The sequence below is a fragment of the Antechinus flavipes genome, chromosome 3 (genome assembly GCF_016432865.1).
Source record: "Antechinus flavipes isolate AdamAnt ecotype Samford, QLD, Australia chromosome 3, AdamAnt_v2, whole genome shotgun sequence".
NCBI lineage: Eukaryota > Metazoa > Chordata > Mammalia > Dasyuromorphia > Dasyuridae > Antechinus > Antechinus flavipes.
Window position 1 is genome coordinate 79,209,799 of NC_067400.1, and position 20,394 is coordinate 79,230,192.

Consider the following 20,394-nt stretch of genomic DNA (forward strand, 5'->3'; position numbering starts at 1 on the left):
AGGAAGAATACCTATATGTACAAAAATATTTATAGCAGCTCTATTAGTAATGGCAAAGTAGTGGAAATTGAAGGGATGCCCATCAATTGGGAAATGTCTGAATAAGTTGTGGTATATATCATTTCGCTAAAAGAAATAATGAGCAGGATGTGTGATGACCATGTATTTAAAATCATCTGGAGTCAGGAATTCAGGTTAAGGGAAAAATCTTCAATCTTTATTCTTTTTGAGGTGAAGGGGGATTGTGATAGCAATATGGGCAGCTGCGACAGGAAGTCAGCCAGCAGAGGTGAAGGGGGATTGCAGGTGAAGGGGGGGGTCGGGATAGCAATGTGAGCAGCTGTATCAAAAAACCAACCAGCAGTCTCTCTTTCCGCTTCCCTTTCCACTCCCCTGCCTCCACCCACCAAAATCGTTATTTCCTATACAACACATCAGGACTTGCACAAAGAGTGGGCGGGGGCCATTCTTTCTTCAAGCATATATATATACATATATTAATAGAGTATGGTCCAATTACTATTTAGCCTCATGTGCTTGGGACCTCAGTGCATCAACTCAAGCCTCAGCCCATTACAAGGATGTTCTCAGAAAAACCTGGAAAGACATACATGAACTGATGCAAAATGAAATGAACACAACCAGGAGAACATTGTATACAGTAACAGCAATAGTGTTTAATGATCAACTTATCCTCAGCAATATAATAAACTAAGGCAATTATAAAGGATTTATGATAAAAATATTATCCATCTCCAGAGAAAGAACTGAGGGAGTTAGAATGCAGATTAAGGCATACTCTTAAAAAACTTTTTCTTAGTTTTTTTTTTTTTGGTCTGCATTTTATTTTATTACGTGACTAATATGGAGATATGTTTTGCATGACTACACATGTATAACCTATATAAAACTGCTTGCCTTCCCAATGAGGGGTAAGGGAAGGGAGGCTAGAAGAGAATCTGAAACTCAAAAATTTTAAAAATGAATGTTTAAAATTGCCATTATGTGTAATTGAGGGAAAATTAAATTATAGATATTATCTCTTTGCATTCTCTTTAGCAATCTTGATAGGAAGGTGCTTACAAGGTACTTAGGGACCCCTAAGTAGTTTACAATGCTATTTATCTGTGTGACTGGTGTTTTTAAATGACAATCTTTTCTTTTCTTTCATTTTTAAAGCATTTATGCTGGATATTTTTATTCATTCCATAATTTTGTCATTGTTTATTTCTTCTCAAAAACATAAGATATTTTATGAAGCACAAAAAGATAGACATTAAATGATCCTTCTTCCTCCACCCATTGAATCAGAGTTTTTTTTTTTTATCTCTTTGTGAATTTTGACCTCTCTTTTGTCTGGATTACTACATGTAAATTCGTGAGAGTGTCTTCTTCTTTCTTCTTTCTTCTTCTTCTTCTTCTTCTTCTTCTTCTTCTTCTTCTTCTTCTTCTTCTTCTTCTTCTTCTTCTTCTTCTTCTTCTTCTTCTTCTTCTTCTTCTTCTTCTTCTTCTTCTTCTTCTTCTCCTTCTCCTTCTCCTTCTCTTCTCCTTCTCCTTCTCCTTCTCCTTCTCCTTCTCCTTCTCCTTCTCCTTCTCCTTCTCCTTCTCCTTCTCCTTCTCCTTCTCCTTCTCCTTCTCCTTTCTCTGTCTCCCCTTTCCTACTTTTCCCCTCCCTCTGCACTTTTGTAAGCTAAATTGAGGGAGGCTATAATAATTATAGCCAGCATTTATATACTGCATTAAGAGTTACAAACACTTTATGCATATTATTTCATTTGCATCCCTGCAAGATAGGTGCTCAGTTTATATCCCTAAATAATAGATGAGGACACTGAAGCTGATGGAGCCTAAATGACTTGTCCAGAGCTACACAGCAATTAAAAATCTGAGGCAGGAATTTGAACTCAGATTTCCCTGGCTCTACTCTAGATAATACTAGTTTATCTATGGACATATTCACCTGTATTGTAAGATAGAGAAAGTCACCTTTCCTTTGCTCACCCTTGTTTATCCTATATGAAGAAAACCACAATAGAGCTACAGGTTGTTATCACTACTCCTCACAGTAGGTTCCATTTATATAGTGTTTTCTGGTTTTACAATGCCCTTTATATTCATTATATCATTTAATGTTCATAACTACTGTGTGGGGTAGGTACCATTTCGGACTTTCTAATGTAAATGAATTTTGACTTGAATATCTTTCTTTTTCTGGTATGGAGGCAGAGGCAGAGCAAGGCAGAAAACAATATTGCAGAATAAGTAGGGGAAATAGTGAAAGGCCAATTCTTGTGGACAAGTAGTCTCATAGGAGAGAGCTCCTTTCACTGTCTATAACAATCTTTCCCTGTTGGAGGTCCTCCGGAGTAGAAGGGCTTGCCTGAAGGCACTAAATCTCTCAGAGTTCTATTATTAAATTCTGAACACTTAGCCACTCTACTAATCAGAATGCCGGCTCTTAGAATGAGGGGGAGATAGGAAATGGAGGAAAGACAAGAGGAAAGAAGAAATGAAGAAGGAAGAAAGGAAAGAAAAAAAGATAGGATAGTGGGAAGGAAGGAAGGACAGAAAGAAAGGAAAGCAGAAGGAAGAGGGAAAGAAAGAAGAAATAAACAAAGGAATGAAGGAGGAAAGAAGGGAGGAAGGAAAAAATAGAAACAAAGAGATAAAAGATTAAATAACAGCAAAAAACAACAATAAACCAAAAACTATGTACCTGCACACAATAGGCTCTTAATAAATGCTTATTGATTGATTTTAAAAACAATCACAAAATGGCTATTTTTTGGCTCAACTGAACTTAGTTCTTCCTCCATGATTTCACATGTACATTGGATCAATATCAATATCTCCCTTTTATCCAAGAATCCTTAAGAATACAGCCTATTTCAGGACAAAGACTGATTTTCTACACTGTGTTTCTGCCCTAAGGGCATAACACAGAACCTTGCATATACTAGGAGTTCAATAAATACTTATTTAATTGAACATGGGATTGCCTCAATAACACTATGAAAGAACTTTTTGTCTGAACTGCAATAGTAATTTAAATATGGCAGGATGGTTTTGGCTTAATATTTAACAAGTTGTAGCTGTAAGATTAAGTTTGTCTAGTTTTTGTTTTCCATATGCTATGGCATTCCAGGGTAGAAATCTGCATACCCTAACGGATAACATTGCTCATACTTAGCACTGCTGTTGGGTGGCACCTTCCCTTGCTCACTTATACCAAGAAAGCAGTTGGTATCATTTTTCTGTGATCTGGTATTGTCTTTTATTTGCTGGTGCCAGATGGGTGCCAGATGGGTAATTGTAGTCAATGCATCCTTTCCCCTAAATCCCATACCCATGCCTATAGATATAGTCTTGTCAGTTAGCTGACTCTATAGACAGCACTTCAAAGAAATACTCCTCAAAACTTTTATGCATCTGCTCTTTACTCTAATGACCCTTAAAAGAGAGAGAAAAAAAAAGATAGTGCTTGTAGACATGCTTTCCAATATGCTTTTTATAACTACAAGCTACATCTGTAAGAAAAGAGAAAAAAAATAATTTTATAATGGCTCTTGGATGTCAAACTCATTCCTAGTTAATGGCACCTCCAAAAAGCCACCAGCTCAAACTGTAATGTCAGTAGTTAATGTGAAATAATAATCAATACCTTCCTTTTTCTGTGAGGTCTTTACAATATGGGAGCTTAGCTAGCAAGAGGGCAGCTTTTACATCACATTTTTCTGAGGTAGAAAGGAGAACCAAGAAAACAACTACAACAAAAACCTCCAAACCTCTAAGTGCTTTGAAAAATATCAGTGATGCTTAAGGCTGAAGTGCAGGGGAAAAATAAAGAGAAAAACAGTGGGAAAGAACTGTTGTGAGTGTTCATTTTTAATCTGGTTCTTTCAAGTTGATGGCCTGTTTGTCATTTTCGACAGATTAAATTAGAAAAATCTACTGGCGGATTGTCTGGCTGGCGTAACTGGGTACTACAACAGTTAATTATCAAAGTTTATTTTCTAAATTAATTACAAATAAAGCAAAATCTTCTAAGTATTGTATCACAGAATGCTGTGAGAGATTTTCCTGGCAAACCTCAACATAGATCCCCAATCTATCCCCCAGTTCTCTTCAGGAAGAAGTTATGATAAACAGGTGATGCTGTTCCCTTAGGTTACTATGGAAACTCTTTCCTTTCAGGTCATCCACTTACAAAGGTAAAATTTGCATTAAAATATGTTGAATTCGATTTTTTTCTTATGCTCAAGTGGGGTCATGCTACCATGCATTATATCTATTATTTCAAAATTCACGAACATACATTGAATTAATCTATGAAAACACATGTCGATACATTCACTCTATAGGTTTAATTGCCAAGCTGTCAGGTAAAACTACTTGAAGAAATGCAGGAGACAATAACTAAATTAGCTTCATTGCAATAGAAAATGTCAACAGGGATGTGTTAGTTAGTATTCGCTAACCATCATCAGGCTAATTTGTCAAATATATAATTTTGTATCATGGGTGGGAAGAAGGCAAAGCATAGAAAGAACACAAAATTAGGAGTCAACATTTACATGTCCTGCTTTTGCCTATAATTTACCACATGCTTCAAGAGAATTTCAATTTATCAATGTGGATAATCAAAATCCAATTCAACTAATTTTTTTTCAACCAGTAACTACTGTAAACGTTATCTACTATGTACCAGGCACTGTATAGATCCTGGGGATATGAAGACAAAATTGAAACAATCCCTGCCCCTAGGAAGCTTGTAATCTTGCCAGGGGAGATCGCATAGACCTATATACCTATATGTATACAGATATATACAAAATAGAAACAAGTTAATGGTGGGGAGAGGATATCGGTTGCTAGGAATGGTTTCATATAGAAAGTGGATCTTGTGTTGACCTTTGAAGGAAAGTAGAAAATTTAATAGGTCGGGGCTAGATGAGAGCATATTTTAAGGATAGGAGTTAGCCAAAACAAAAGTCCCGAGATGGGAGATGAAGTGGCAAGTTAGCTACAGTATTTTACCAAAGATATCTTGCATGTGAAAAGTAGCATGCAGATGACAATCAAGTACAGAAAAGGGAATGAATTGTACATGTAGCATGAGAAATGCATAACAGAAAGGCAGCCCAAGTGGTAAACTGATATTTACAATCCAGAGGAAGGTTGGCAAAGGTTGAGTTGATATTTTAAGGAAGTTTTTTGGAAGGATATGGATAAAAAATTACAGAGGAGAAGGGATAGAATCAACGAAGAAGCCCAGAATGTGAGGGGCTGAGATTTATCTTGTAGGAAGGATTGTGGGGCCATTGGAATGTTGAAAAAAGAGTAGATGGCAAAGTCTTGACGAGAGAGGACATTGCTGATCTCATTATTCTTTAGGTCAGGGATTCTTAACCTTCTTTGTGTCATGGATGGACCCCATTGGCAGTCTGTCGAGACCTCTTGACCCCTACTCAGAATAATGTCTTTAAATAAATGAAGAAAATGCTAAATTTTAGTTAGAAGTTGGTAAAAATAAAGATGTATTTTCCCTTCTCCCACAAATTCACAAATCCGCTGGAATCTATCCAGGGGGTTACATAAGGTCACCTGCTCTAGGGCTATCAAGGGAGCCAATAGGTTATACAGTAATATATCCTTCAGTGCTTTCTTTAGATATTGTACATGTAAGTCCATTGGTCTGAACAACTTGTTTTTAGGGTTGTTTTTTTTTTTTTTTTTTTTTTTTTTGTTGTTGTTATTGTTGTTTTTTACTGATAAAATATCTTTCTCTGTTGTGTGTAATATGTAACTCTCTTATTCATATGGAATTGGTATGTTTGTAATTTTTACATGTTAGGTGTTGACAAAAGCTGAGAGGGGTAGAAAGAACTGGTTCTCTCCTTGTAGTAGAGAGACCCAGGGTTTCCCCGGTATCCAATAGGCAGCTAGGTGTTCAATAAATAGAATGCCTGGACTAGAGGTCTGGGTCCTCAAGCTTAGTTTTCTCACCTATAAAATGAGGATAATAATAGCACCCTTTTAGTTAGAAGTTGATAAAAATAAAGATGTATTTCCCCTTCTCCCACAAATTCACAAATCCCCTGGAATCTATCCATAAGGTCACCTGCTCTAGGGCTATCAAGGGTATTGCTTGGGTGATTGTGAGGATAAAATGAAATAATATTGGTAGAGTGCTTTGCTTATTTTAAAGAACTATATAGATGTTAATAATGAGGATGATAATGAATGTAGGAAGGAGTGTAAAACCTACTTCAAGGATTTTTCTATAGCTATTCTGGAAAATCACAGCTTCCTAAACTTCAGCTCTTCAGCTTTTATAATAAGTGTTTTTTTAATAACAAAGGTAAATAGCTGAATTTTTTATTTAAAATAATGGTTTTAAGTCTTCTTTCAAGTTCAGGAAGCCTACGCTATAATATGAAGGAATCACAATTTTATACCCACTCTCTTCATAAAAACTGAAAATATAGATGTAGGGTCCATGATTCTTACCAAGAAGTTGAAAATGGAAAAGGATTTAACCAGTAAGTTTCCTAAATCAGACAATTCTCAGGCTGATGTTGGTGTTTGTCAGAGAAGGTTGGCAAATATGTCCAATTAAGATGCTTATGTTGATATGCATGTTATGTACCCCACAGCAGGTTATATGTGTGACATAGCTATGGGGACACATAAGCCTCTCACACTCATACCCAGCACTGGCCTTTTATTTTCTCACTCTGAGACACTGAGGAGGCATAATGGATAGAGTGTTGGGCTTGGATTTGAATCTTGTCTCAGACTTTCTAACTGTATGACCCTGGGAATTTACTTACCTCTCAAGGAATATTTTAAAGTAATATATGTGAAGTTCTATGTAAATGTTAGCTGTTATTTTTATTAGAAGTAATAGTATCTATTTCTGAGTACTTATATTTACCACAATATGTGAAAAGAAATCAAGTGACCCATGTTTTAAAATCTCCAAAATAAACATGAGTTTCAAATGTTAAGTATTTCTCAGGAGTGGGCCTAAGCCATAATAGGGCAGGTCAGATTGGAGGAGGTCATGGGGATCCATGGGATTGGGTAGAAAACAGAAGTCTGAACATAGGTGTATAAGTAGAAATATGTTTATCTGGGACATGCGTGTGACAAAAAATTGGATAGACATGAGCAAAATGAGTCAGAAGCAGAATTCAAGCTTATTAGTATTGAACAATATTTATTAAGCATCCACTATTCACCAGGTATTATGCTAAATACTGGAGATAAAAAAGAGATAAAATTAAATCTCTGCCTTTAAGGAACTTAAATCTAATGGGGAAGACAATAGGAAAACAAATATATCACCAAACAAAATATAAGTATCAATCCAACTGGGTTAGGGAAGAGGATGAGGGAAGGTACAAGTCAATCAATTTATCAATAAACATTTATTAAGCACCCATTATGTGCTTATATATAATCAAACAAAATATATTTTCAATCTAGTTGGGATAGGACAATGACAGTTATTTCAAATCCAATGAAATCAGTGATCTATATCATTATGAACAGTGAGTGAAGGATATCAGAAGCTGAAATTTGGAGTCCTGAGGGAATAGAAGTCAGGAGTCAGCCATAGTGAGATTATGACAGAAAGGTTTGCAAAGCACCTCTTTGGATCCTCATAATAACCTTGTGAAGTAAGTGCAATTAATATCCCCATTATCTATCTATCTATCTAAACAAAAAACAAAACTGAGGCAGAGAGAGATTAAGCACATAATTAGTAAGTATAAAAAGGCAAATAATTGCAAAGTCATTATGTTACCTAGAGCTGACCACTGGAGATGACAAAAGTCAAGAAAGATTCAATCTACTGACCAGTGTCACTAAGGTAACAGTGGGACCAACACTGAAAAAGAATTAATTTTAAGCTAGATAAATAAGACACTCTCTCTCTCTCTCTCTCTCTCTCTCTCTCTCTCTCTCACACACACACACACACATACACACACACACAAAACACAAACTCACATTCACACTTTGACCCAGATTTAGTATAAGAGGATAGAATGCTATATTTTGGTGAGTTCTAACTAAGTAGATAGAACTTCTAGGATTAGGATGAGATGAGTACAGAAAATATAGCAGATCATTGAAGGATAGCAAGACCTTTTTGAAATTCTCATTGTTACTCTGGTTGTTTACAGAGATAAAGGGTGAATGTTAGTTCAATGTGAGAAAGGACAAGTCTTGTCTAGAACCATTTAAATCTCATGTACACCATTCTAAACTCACAGCTCGGATTTTCTTCTGCATTATAAATGTGATTCTGTTATTAGATTAGCATCTGCATTACAGTCCTTGGATGAAGAATTAATAAAGTTATGCACCCAATCTCTCCCTGCCTGTGGCAGGGACTTTATTTTTCATTTTAAATAATTATAATGATGTAGCTTGACAGAGAAAATAAAACCTTTATATATTCATAGATAATTGCTCATAAGTCACACCCAGAGATACCTTCTAATTATTTTTCACATCTTTAGTATGAAAAAATACTCAAGTCCTTCGCGTTTTGGAGGCATTTTAAACTCAACAGTGCTAGAGTTATGGCTGAGATGGAGCCAAACAGGCAGTTCTACTAATGCATTTTGCAGGGGACCTTTCATTCCTTGAATCTGAGAGAAAACTGATCTAGAAGTTTCACACTGCCTTCCACTTTATCATAGAACACTGAAAGAAAAATGAGGCGCTAACATTTTGGGAGGAAAAAGAGGCGTACTATTTTCCAGGCATACTCCTCAATATAAATCATTTTTATGGCTAAGGAAGCTAAATTTAAGAAAAGAACATTTGTAATGAAATTAAATTGTGCTAAATACAGCCCATTTCATTGGAACAGTTAGAACTTTTCTTACCCTGGAGATATTTAGGAATAAGACGAATACCTACCTGTCTGGTGAAGTTGAGTTCTTAGTTCCTTAGGTACCTTTTAGTGCCTGTAACCTACCATGCCACATCTCTTTTAAGAGTTCCAAAAAGCATAATTGTTGGACTCAAATGATTCTCTTTTCATAGCAACCTGAAGGTTGTCATTTCTACTTTTCTTTTTCATTCTATGGAAGGAAGGAAAAAAGGGAAGAAGGATAGAAGGAAAGAAAGAAGGAAGGAAGGAAGGAAAGAAGGGAGGGAGGGAGGAAGGAAAGAATGAAATAAGGTTTTATTTAATATAAACTGTGTCTGTTTGCCTTAATCTAGTGAAGAAGGAAATGACAAACAACTCATTATGGATTATATAGTACACAGGATCATGAAGAATCAAACACAGCTAAAGGACAGAACAACTTGCTTGAGGAATTTTGCTAATTTACAATTATTATCTCATTTGATCTTTGGAACAACAATAATCCTGGGAAGTAGATGCTATTAATAATTGCACCTATTTTCATCCTCATTTTGTAGCTGAAGAAACTGGAGCAAAGAGAGATTAAATGACATTACCTCACATAGCTAGTAAATATTTGAGACTGGAATTGAACTCGGGTCTCCTGACTCCAATCCTAGCACTTTATCCATTGGGTCACTATCTGTCTCATAGCTGCCTTACATTAACACAGTACCATCAAGTTAGAGTTACAAGTTTTATTTGGGAGCTTGATAAACTTGGAAACAAACCTATTATATGTGAGAGTTCAAGAAAAGGAAGTCCCTGTGGTTTGAAATATTATGGATATTAGCATGGCCAATATCAGTCCGCCTTAAAAAAAACATCAGTGGGTACCTAATAAAAAATATTTTAATTCTGTTTCTAAACTATCTAATTCTACTGTTTAATAGTGCCTCTACTAGATAATTTTGTTTCCAAGTCAAGACTATAAGTAAGAATTTGTGGCAGATGTCTTAGGCTTTTGTCTTTTCAGATTTTGAGTGGCCATCTAGAGTAGCCCATTTATGGGCACCTTGAACAGTTCATTTGCATTTGAAAAAAATCCTCAAGGATTGATAAAGACAAGAGCTTGCCCTTGTGATACAGGAAAATTAGAGAGACTCAGGATTTTAAAACAAAGGTGATGAATATATAAGGGATGAAGCTGTAGAGTCCACTTGAGTAGAGAAGGAGTTAAGTAGACTATTAATCTGGTGCTGGGAACTGAGATCCTGCTAGGTACATGATAGACATGAGAGCTCAGATCCCTGCTGGTCTTAGGATGTGGCTTTCAGTTCACTCTAAAGGAGAATAACAATACTCCAGGCAAGGTATTAAGTCTAAAATTGGACACAGTAAAGAGCATGACCACATATCTGTTCATCCTAAGGGATGGGTTCTAATTATTTTAAATTAAAGTGCATAGCTGAAAGGAAATAGGGACAAGACCCTCTGACTTTGCAAACTCCTCCAAAATGGACATTATAGGCAGAAATTACTATAAAGCAACTTCAGCTATCTCCATGATTTAGGATACCTAGAATCCAAAGGAAGAATAAAAAATGAAACAAAGGCTATGAACTGACTTCTATTGTGAGCTAATTTAGTACCCCTCCACAATTTCTGTCATTACTAGCTGGGAAGATATACTTAGCACTCAAGATCCTATGTAAGAAAAAGACACATTAGCTTGCAACAAAATTTAGCCCTATATTCTGGGAATCTAGGGAATCTGGAAATCTAGGGAAAGGGGCAGGGCATGTCTGTGCTTGAAATAGAACTCAATCCACATCCCCCCACCCCCAGTTTAGAGTACCAAATGGCAGAAATCATTCTCATAGTGCTAGTAGAACAGTTATCTGAATGGTTTTTCTCTGCCAGGCCAGAGAAATAGGAATAGACTAAATTGGACAAGAGATTGGAAAAGGTTGCTATGTATATCTGGAGGTGTGGCATACCACTAAGTCTAAAGGAAAGAGATTAGCTCCAGTTGGGGTCAGTTAATTATACAAAATCACTTAGGATAAAGACTTAGGCTGGCGAACCATGAATTGCTCGATGAAGAAGAGGCTGAGATATATTCAGATCCAGTCCCTAACGAAACCACCATTAAAAGGGAAAGAGTCAGACAGTGAACAACAGGGAAAAATAAAGGGAGAGAATTCCTGAAATACCAAAGGTTTTAGGAAGAAGAAAATTCAAAGACCTTGATCATACATAGATAAATCAATAGAGAATTGATGAATAGGAGAAAGAAATATAAACTTTAGATCTCATAAATGAGTTTAGCCATCTATGAATAAATCCTTCAAAATAAAGGAAAATTATCCAAATGCTTTAGGATAGAGAACTCTGTGGAATTTGAAAAGACTATGGAACTAAGACATGCTGTTTCTTAGTAGTTTAAAAGAGAAATGAGAAAAAGAAGAGTAGAATTTATGGCCAGCACAACAGTGATAATGGGCAGAATGAAAAAACTGGAATCTACAATGACAAGTCTCACCATACAAAACACAAAACAAAAAACATACAAAAATACAAAACAGAAAACAATAGATTGGGAAAGCAAATACACAGAAGTAACAAACATTATAGAAGAATGGAAGCAAAACCAATGAAATTTAAAAGAAAAATATTCTTATTATGCAAGCAAATCATACTTATTTTAAAAACAGGATGTATAGGAAAAAAAAAACTAAGTATCTCTCAGAAGAGGAAGACAGAACCAAAAAAACCTTTAACATGAATACCATGATGCAAGGGTGGGGAATGAACTGCTCAGAACTTCTAAGAATAGAAAATGAAATACTAGTTGAATGAGATCATAGATTGCCTCTAGAGGAGAAAAGGCTAAAATTCTAAGACACATAGTGGACAAATTTATCCATAATCCAAATTGAAAACAACTTCTACCAGAAACCAAGATGAAGACTTTCAAATACAAAGGAAATGAAATTCAAATAATACAAGAGTATTCTGTACCTACAAGAAAATAGTATATGTTTAAAGAACACAGATTTCGGGATGTAGCACATTGGAATCTAGATATACTAGGTGTCTAGTCTACCTATGCAAGAGTTATTTTTGTCCATGCATTCCCATTAATTTGTCAGAGAGGATCAATCTATAAAGTATAGGCTTAAAGTTACTTTTAAAAAAATATCATAAACACTCTCCATCTAAAACTAAAAGCAAAGATTAAATGCAATGGTGATACAATAAAACCCTTCCTAACAAATATGAAAATGTAGCAAGTACATTCACTCTCCCCACTATTATTTGATAAAGTTCTGGAAATACAAGCAATAGCAGCAAGACAAGAGGGAGAAATTAAAGTCATAAAAACAGGAAAGAAGAAAAGAAAATCATCCCTATTTGCTGATGTTATAATGACATACTAAAAACCTAGGGAATCAGTGAAGATATTAATTGATGCAATCACAGCTTCAGCAAAATTGCAGGCTACAAAATAAATCTTCAACAATACTGAGGCAGCTAAATGGTGCAGTGAATAGAGTACCAGCCCTGAAGTCAGGAGGACCTGAGTTCAAATCTGGCCTCAGATACTTAACACTTCCTACCTATGTGACTTAACCCTACTTACCTGGGCAAGTCACTTAACCCCAATTGCCTCAGCAAAAAAACAAAAAAACAAAACCATCAACAATATTTCAATATAATGCTATCAAACCAAAGAAGCAAAAATAGAAATAGAAATCCCATTTCAAATAACTTTAAATGCATTAATTATCTGAGGACTGATCTACAAAAGCTTATAAAAGATTTGTGTAGTTGCAATTATGAAGTACAACTTTAAAAAATAAAGAACAACTTAAATAGCTGGAGAAATATTCAGATCTCATGGCTAGGTCATAATAATATAAAAATGATATTTCCAAAGTTAATTTATACTTTTAATGCTATAATGATAATCAAATTTCCAAGGGAATACTTTATTGAACTTTATAAAAACAAAAGACCTAGAATATGGGGATAGTAGGGAAGGGTAAATAATGAAAAGGAATATGGATAAAGAGGGAATTGCACTTTCAGACCTCAAACTGTATTATAAAGAAGCAGTCATCAAAACCATTTGGTATAGGTTAAAAAATGAGAGAGAGGAGAAAGAAAGAGAAAAAGAGAGAGGGGAGAAAGAGAGAGAGAGAGAGAGAGAGAGAGAGAGACAGACAGACAGACAGACAGACAAAGACAGAGACAGAAACAGAAAGAGAGAGACACGGAGAGAGAGCATAATAATTCAGTGTTTGATAAAGTGGAAAACAAATTGTGTGTGTGACTCCTTTTTTGATTAAAAAAGGCTAGTAAAACTAGAAAGCAGAGAATCTGTCAGATATTAGGCTTAGACCAACATCTTACAACATATTCTTTTTATACATTCTAAGTGGATATAAAACCTTAATATTAAAAGACCAAGCTGCGAAAAAATAAGAAGAGACTATATCTTTCTCACAGCTATAGGTAGAAGATGTATTCTTAACCAAAAAAACCCAACAAAAAACCATAGAGGCAATTTTAAATAAATAACTTAGATTACATAAAACTAAAAAGCTTTTAGAGACAAAATTAATGCACTTAGGATAAGAAATGGTTTAATAGGAAAAAAATTCTTTGTTTCAAATTTCTTTAATAAGGATTGTATCCAAGATAAATAGACCATAAATACATGTGACTGATAACCATTCCCCAGTACTTAAGTAGTCAAAGAATATGAATAAATAGTTCTCTAAAGAAGAATTGAAAAGTATTTACAATTAAATGCTCCAAATCAAAATCAAAATGCAAATCAAAACAACTCTGAGGTTAGACTTGCTACTCCACAAAATGGCAAAGATGACAAAAAATGGCAATGATGAATGTTGGAGAGGTTGTGGAATGACAGTCATATTAGTACATTGGGGTTTTTTTTCATATTAATACATCATTGCTGGAGTTACAAAATAGTAAAACCATTTTCGAAAACAATTTATGTACTAAGATGTGAAAAAAAAACAACCCACTACTCAAATAATTATAGAGATCAAGGCAAACAGATTTTTGAACTCTTAAATCTCATAGCATTTTCTTAAATTACTCTTATAAATATCAAATACCTTTAAAAACTGGCCACTATTCTTATTGGTTATTGTTACCACAATTCATGAAATCTCAGAAATTACTTCAGAAATCATCTAGTGCAACTCATATTGAATAGGCATCTGGACAACAGAATGCCCACAAACTTTTGTTGGAGCATGATTCTATGATTCTGTGACATTCAGATATTCAAAAAGATCCAAGGTTTCCTTAATTTGGATGCGTCATATATGGCAGGATCCTGCCTTGAGGACTGCCTACCACTGCCTAGGGCCCTATCCCCTTGCAGGTTAAGCTAGTTTTTCATTAAAATGTATTGAATCTGTCTTGGAGAGTGTAGCTAGTCAATTAACAAGTATTTAAGTACTTATTATGAGTTTATCTTCCTGGTAGTGTAAAGATATAAAGGAGGTCAATCCACAAGGAATCAGTGTGCCTTAGATCCAGTAATGTCCCAGTGCTGTCAAAGTCACTTTACCCTGTGGTTCTAGTAATTTTTGCATGGTAGAAATGAAGGTGGCTTCATCTCCCTAAACACTGCTAACTATCCTTTCCCTACAATGGTTAAATAAATCTCCATTTGCTGTTTGATAATGGTTTCTTCATTTTTTTTATATCTTGAATCCCATGGGAAGTCTGGTGAAACTATGGAGCCCTTTTCAGAACAACGCTTTTAAATGCACAAAATAAAATATGTAAAATTGAAAAAGGAAATTAATTAAATTAAAATAAAAATGTATTTTTGTTTGTTTTTTGTTATCCAACTTCATTGACCTTGCCTGAAATCTACCCACAAACCCTTTTCAGGTTAAGCACCTTATGTGTTATATGATCTCTAAGTGTCTCATTTCATTCCAATCTCAAACCTGCATTTCCAGATTCACCTGCATCAGACCTGTCCTTCAGTACTTTCCCCGGTGTAGACTGGAATCCAGATATACCAGGTGTCTAGTTTACCTATCCAACTATTACTTTTTGTCTCTGTATTTCCCGTTACTTTGTCAGAGAAGTTCAACTCATATATGTCCCCTCCTCCCCTGTCTCTTTCTCCCCCCGCCCCCCCCCCCCCGTCTCTGTCTTAGTCTATCTCTCTTCCCCCTCCCTCTCTCCCTCTCTCTCCTTCTTCTCCCTCCTTCTCCCTCTCTATTTTTCCCTCCCTTCTTCTCCCTCTCCCTCCTCCTATCCTCCCTGCCCCCTTCCTCCCTCCTTCCTTCTCTCCTTCCCTCCCTCCTTCTATCTCGGTTCTCTCTTTCTTCCCCTTCTCTCTCCTGTCTCTCTCCCCTTCTCTTTCTCTCTCACCCCCTCCTTCTCTCTCTTCCTTTTTCTCCATCCCCATCTGTTGGGACAATGCTCCTGGGACATTTAAACTTTAGGCGTTAGTTTTAGAAGGAGTGCATGGAAAATTTAAAAAAAAAAAACTCTTTCCATACTAAATAGATGAAGCAAAGGAAAGAAATGGATGAAAATGAAAATGGAGGGCTGCTGTTAGACACAAATCTGGTAATCTGGCAATTAGCACCATGGGGCACAAAATGCTGAAAAGCAATGGCATCCCAACATGTTTCAGGGGAGTGTGTTCTTGGAAAACATGCCAGAAGGTTCATTAGGAAAGAGACATCAGCTTGTGAAGTGGAATGTCTTCGGCCTTATTCCCTACTGCTACTCTTTGAGGGAAACCTTCCAAACATTAATATCCTCCAATACAACACCGCCACCCTCTCTCTCTGCTCATGTTCCTATGGATGACGGTAGCAGCTGTCACACATTTGCTGTATGTTTGCATGTAAGTTGGGGAAAAAAAATGAATTGGCTTCGCGGACTTTTCTTTTCTCGTTTGATTTTGCCCCAAATGAAGGGAGAGTCATCTGGTAACAGGCAGAGTGAGAGAGAACCTGGCATGAGGTAACTCTTGTACAGGAGGAATTATGGAGTTAGTCCAGAAGTATTTGACTATTTTAAGAAAGGAGAAAGGAAAACATTTCCCAATGGTTTTAATAACTTAGCATGTTACGTGCTCTTGTTTTAGTTCAGTTATTGGAACGAATGAGAAGCAAAGTTTTTCGTTCTTGCTTTATTTAATTTCAGTTGCATCAATCTTTGTACTTAGTACAAATGCAATGCAAAGAAGGACCAGAGCTTGATAAATAGGACAATGAAAAAGGAAAAAGAAGAAATTAGGGGAAAGTTTGGGGTGATTTAAAGTCACAGGGACTGGCACATTTTATAAAACTATTTCTCAGAATGTTTCTTTTGGTAGAGAACCCAATGCCAATACTTCTCTGTTACTAGCATTTCAGAAGTTCTCTGGTTCAGAAAAGTTTTCTCTGTCTCTTTCAGAAAAATGAATTTTCTTTGTTTTTCCAGTACTTCAATTTTCCCTATTTGACAAAGATTAGTATTATTATGTTCCAGAATGAATTTAAGCCCAAATGCTCCCCAAACTCAAAGAACTAGAGTAACCATTGGAAGACTCAGGTTAATTACAACCGGAACTGGAACAAAGGAAGTTAATGTTTCCTAGAACACTATTAAGGCACTAAATTTAAAAGTTAAATTTAATTTCATAAGGAATTTTCACCCTCATTATAGTAAGTTTATATATAGATTTATGTATACACATATGTATTTTTGATCTCTACTTATTCAGGGTTTATACCTATTCATTTGAAGTTGGAGTATATAAAAACACTATTTTTTCTTCCCAGAATTTCTCTGTAATTATCTAAAATGCATGACTTTAAGCAATTCTGAGAGTTTTTAGGAAATCTGGAATTCATAGGAGTTTCTGCTATGGTTTCTCATATTATATAAAATTGTCATTTCTCCCATTGCACTAGAAGAAAAGAATGTTATTATTCTAGAAGATGGAATTTTGGTTTTTCACCATGATCCAACACAAACGCTTGTGGTTTGGGGGTGCCTAACCTATTCTAAACTCAACATCCTGAAGCTAGAATTAATTGCTCATTAAGAGCACAAAGAGTTCTTTTTTCATTCTAATGTAAGTACAACATAGAACTTTTTTGACATATTATGGAAAAATAATGTAGTTCTGAACTTTCCCTTCCCCTTTTTGTTATTTAGGTTTGGAATGGAGCCAGAGGTAGGCCAGGCTGCTTGGCTATAGCATGAGCAAGAATGATTTTATTTAAATCTTAACAGAGAACTGATGAAACTCAGTACATCCATTTGGATTTCTTTCAACACTCTTGGACTGGAGAAAAGTTACATAGTGAGAATTAGGGAGTAATTCAAGTAGCTGAAGACAGGAGTTTTGAAGTATTTAAAAATAGATATATAGTCAATTATTGAAAGACAAACAGCCAACTCACAAATTCTCCATATGCATACAAATGGATGCTGCTTCGACACCCTCTAACTTCCCTTTCAATGCACCACCTCCTTTGAGAACCACTGAGAAAAGAAAATCTGGAGCCTTTAGATAAAGTTTGAATTTAGAAGTAGAGAAAAGGAGAAAAATGTATAAAAAGCAAGAATGGCTTAGGAGAACAGACTTGAGCCACAGTCCCCTGCTCCCAAATACTTTCTCTCATTTCATAGAAATTGATTCATTTTTTTTCAAGAACCAAAAATTATATCAACTGTCAATTTAATTGCTTTGAGAAATATTTTCTTTTAAGAAATGGAAGAATCAGAGAAGGTTCAAACATACTTGTTTGAAATAGGCTCATTTTCCTCCTAATTTGGTTGAAATCTGTTGCAGTGGAGGAATAGGTGTTATAATAGGGGTGACTTAAGAAAAGGTCATAAATTATAATGAAATTTGTGGAGAGGTGGGCTCTATGATCTGCTATGGTACAGAGTCTATGCCAGGAAAAGGATACCTTAGAAGAAGGATATGTATTGGGATTTGAGGAAAGGGACACAGGAAAGGAGGTGAGAGGGTGGTAAAGACAAAATTAATTTATTTAAATTTTAATATTTATTTTTAATATTTTAAAAATTTAATATATATTTGAAATATTTAAATATTAAAAAATTTTCCTTAGGGCCATTCTGTGCTTAGGAAAGGGTAAAGAAATGTTTATTTCTTCTCTAGGCTAAACCTTTAAACTGTCAGGTTAGTTTTATGGCAAGTATTATTAGTTTTATAATACAGCTATGTTATGAGTTAAAAATGCTTTTGTGGGATGGAAATTTTCCATTTAGAAAATTCCTTTTTTGGAAAATATATTCCAACTTCCAAACAAATGACTTAAAAACTAAATTTTGGAAGATAACACGTCCACATTGCAAGTTACAGATTCCTCTTAAACATTTCTTCTTTCTACCAAACAGAGTAATATTGAAAAGAAGACATGACTTCCATAAGTGAAACATTTTATTTTCTCCCAGAAAACAAAAAAAAATGAAATCTTTTAATAGTAAACATAACACCAGAACTTTTTTTTCCTCTTTAATTTCTTTTATTTTCTTCCTACTTCAGAGGTGTGCGTGTGTGTGTGTGTGTGTGTGTGTGTGTGTGTGTGTGTGTTCTGTGTCTGTGTCTGTGTTTTGGACCCCTTCCTTAGTCTGGAGAATTCCATGTACTCCATCTTAGAATAAAGGTTATTAGCTATATTCATAATAAATAGAAATTCTATATTTCAGTTTAAATATTGTGAAAATTAAGATGAAATTTTTTTACTATCTAAATTCATAGATCCCCAGACTGAGAACCTCTTGCTTTATAATGTAAATATAGATGATCAAATTTTATTTCTCACTTAGTGTTTTTAAAATGCCATAAAGTTAATTTCAATTATCATTTTAAGATTTTAGAGGCAACATGGAAAAATGGAAATATTATTTTAGATTTTTATTTTGATATTTAATGTGATGCTCTACAAGTTACCACTCTGTTCTGAGACTCAGTTTCTTCCTATGTAAATGAGGTTAACAATACTTGTACCATTTATCTCTTAAGGTTGTTATGGGGAAAGTATTTTATAAAATCTAACATCAGTTTGCAAACTAACATTTAGTAAACAGTTATAATGTGCCAGACTGGGAATGCAAAGACAAAAATAGTCCTTGTTTTCAAGGAACTTACATTTTAATCAGATAGACTATTAGGAAAATACAGCGTGAGTAGAGGTTTGAAGAAAACCATGTTTGAGAAACTAAAAGGTAAAGGAGAGAGGACAGAAAATTCCAGGTAAGAGGCACAGACAATGCAAATGCATATAGATAGAAAATGGATTGTAGTCCTCTAGGAATTGCAACTAGGCCAATGTAAATGGATCATAGTATGTATAAAGGAAAGGGAAATGTAAGAAAACTGGGAAGATGATAAGGAACCAATTTATAAAGATCTTTAAAATATAAAACAGAAGATTTCCTATTTGATCCTGAAAGTGACAGGGATCCACTAAAAGGCTCATTGAGAAGGAAAGGGACATAGTTAGACATAGGCTTTAGAAAAATCACTGTGGTAGCTAAGTGGAGGATGAAGTGGAGTGAGCAAAGATATAAGGTATAACATAAAACATTACAATATATAATGTATTATATATACAACAATAATATATATATATATATATATACATATACATATATATACATATACATATATATATATATAATAGCATAAGGTATAAGATATAATTTTCCACAAGAGAATACCTCACAAATGGTCAAGCAGAGCCTGCCTGATAATGAACAATGAAAGAATTCTATATACTGTGTATTTGCCTTTTGGACAGTTTTGTTTATTAGAAAGAGTTTCATTATATATAGTGGAAATATTTTAGCTATTGTCCTCAGTTCTTTAATTTTGTGGAAGACAAAAGGCAGCTCTCCAAGTATCAGAGGAAAGCTATTATATAACCTTTAAATGGTCTCTTCCCAGGCTAAATATCCCTATGGATGTTTTTAGGGCATGGCCTCTAGTTCTTCCACCATCCTGATCCAGTTTGCCAATGTTCTTCCTAAAATGTGGCAAGCAGAATTTAGTTTATTCATCCCATCATCTCTACATTGAGGTTGTAGTTACCTTGAGGCAGGGCTTCTTAAAGTTTTTCCACTTGTGATCCCATTTTGCCCAAGAAATTTTTATATGATTCCAGATATATATAGGTATATAACATAGGTATGTAAATTAAACATTGATTATAATAAATCATAATTTTATCACTGCATTCAATTATGAGACCCATGTCGGGGTCATGAACCACAGTTTAAGAAGTTGGACCTTAAGGGACTAGAAGATGTAAAACCAGGAATGAACTCTGCAATATCATTCTTGAGAATTCCAAGGCTCTAACATTGTATTGGTATGGGAATTTTCACCCCAAAGGTAGGATCACGCCTACATTTTCAGAATTGCTATGGCCAAAAACTCTGTAGACAGCCTATAAGAGTTTTTTTTTTTTTAAAGATGTGGA

At 35.0% G+C, this 20,394-nt stretch overlaps 1 protein-coding gene across 2 annotated transcripts in view; it reads right to left on the reverse strand.

The window, feature by feature from the left end:
* The window catches only part of PARD3B (par-3 family cell polarity regulator beta), a 1,324,210-nt gene that overhangs the window by 112,832 nt on the left and 1,190,984 nt on the right, over positions 1–20,394 (reverse strand). The gene's annotated exons all lie outside the window — the stretch shown is intronic.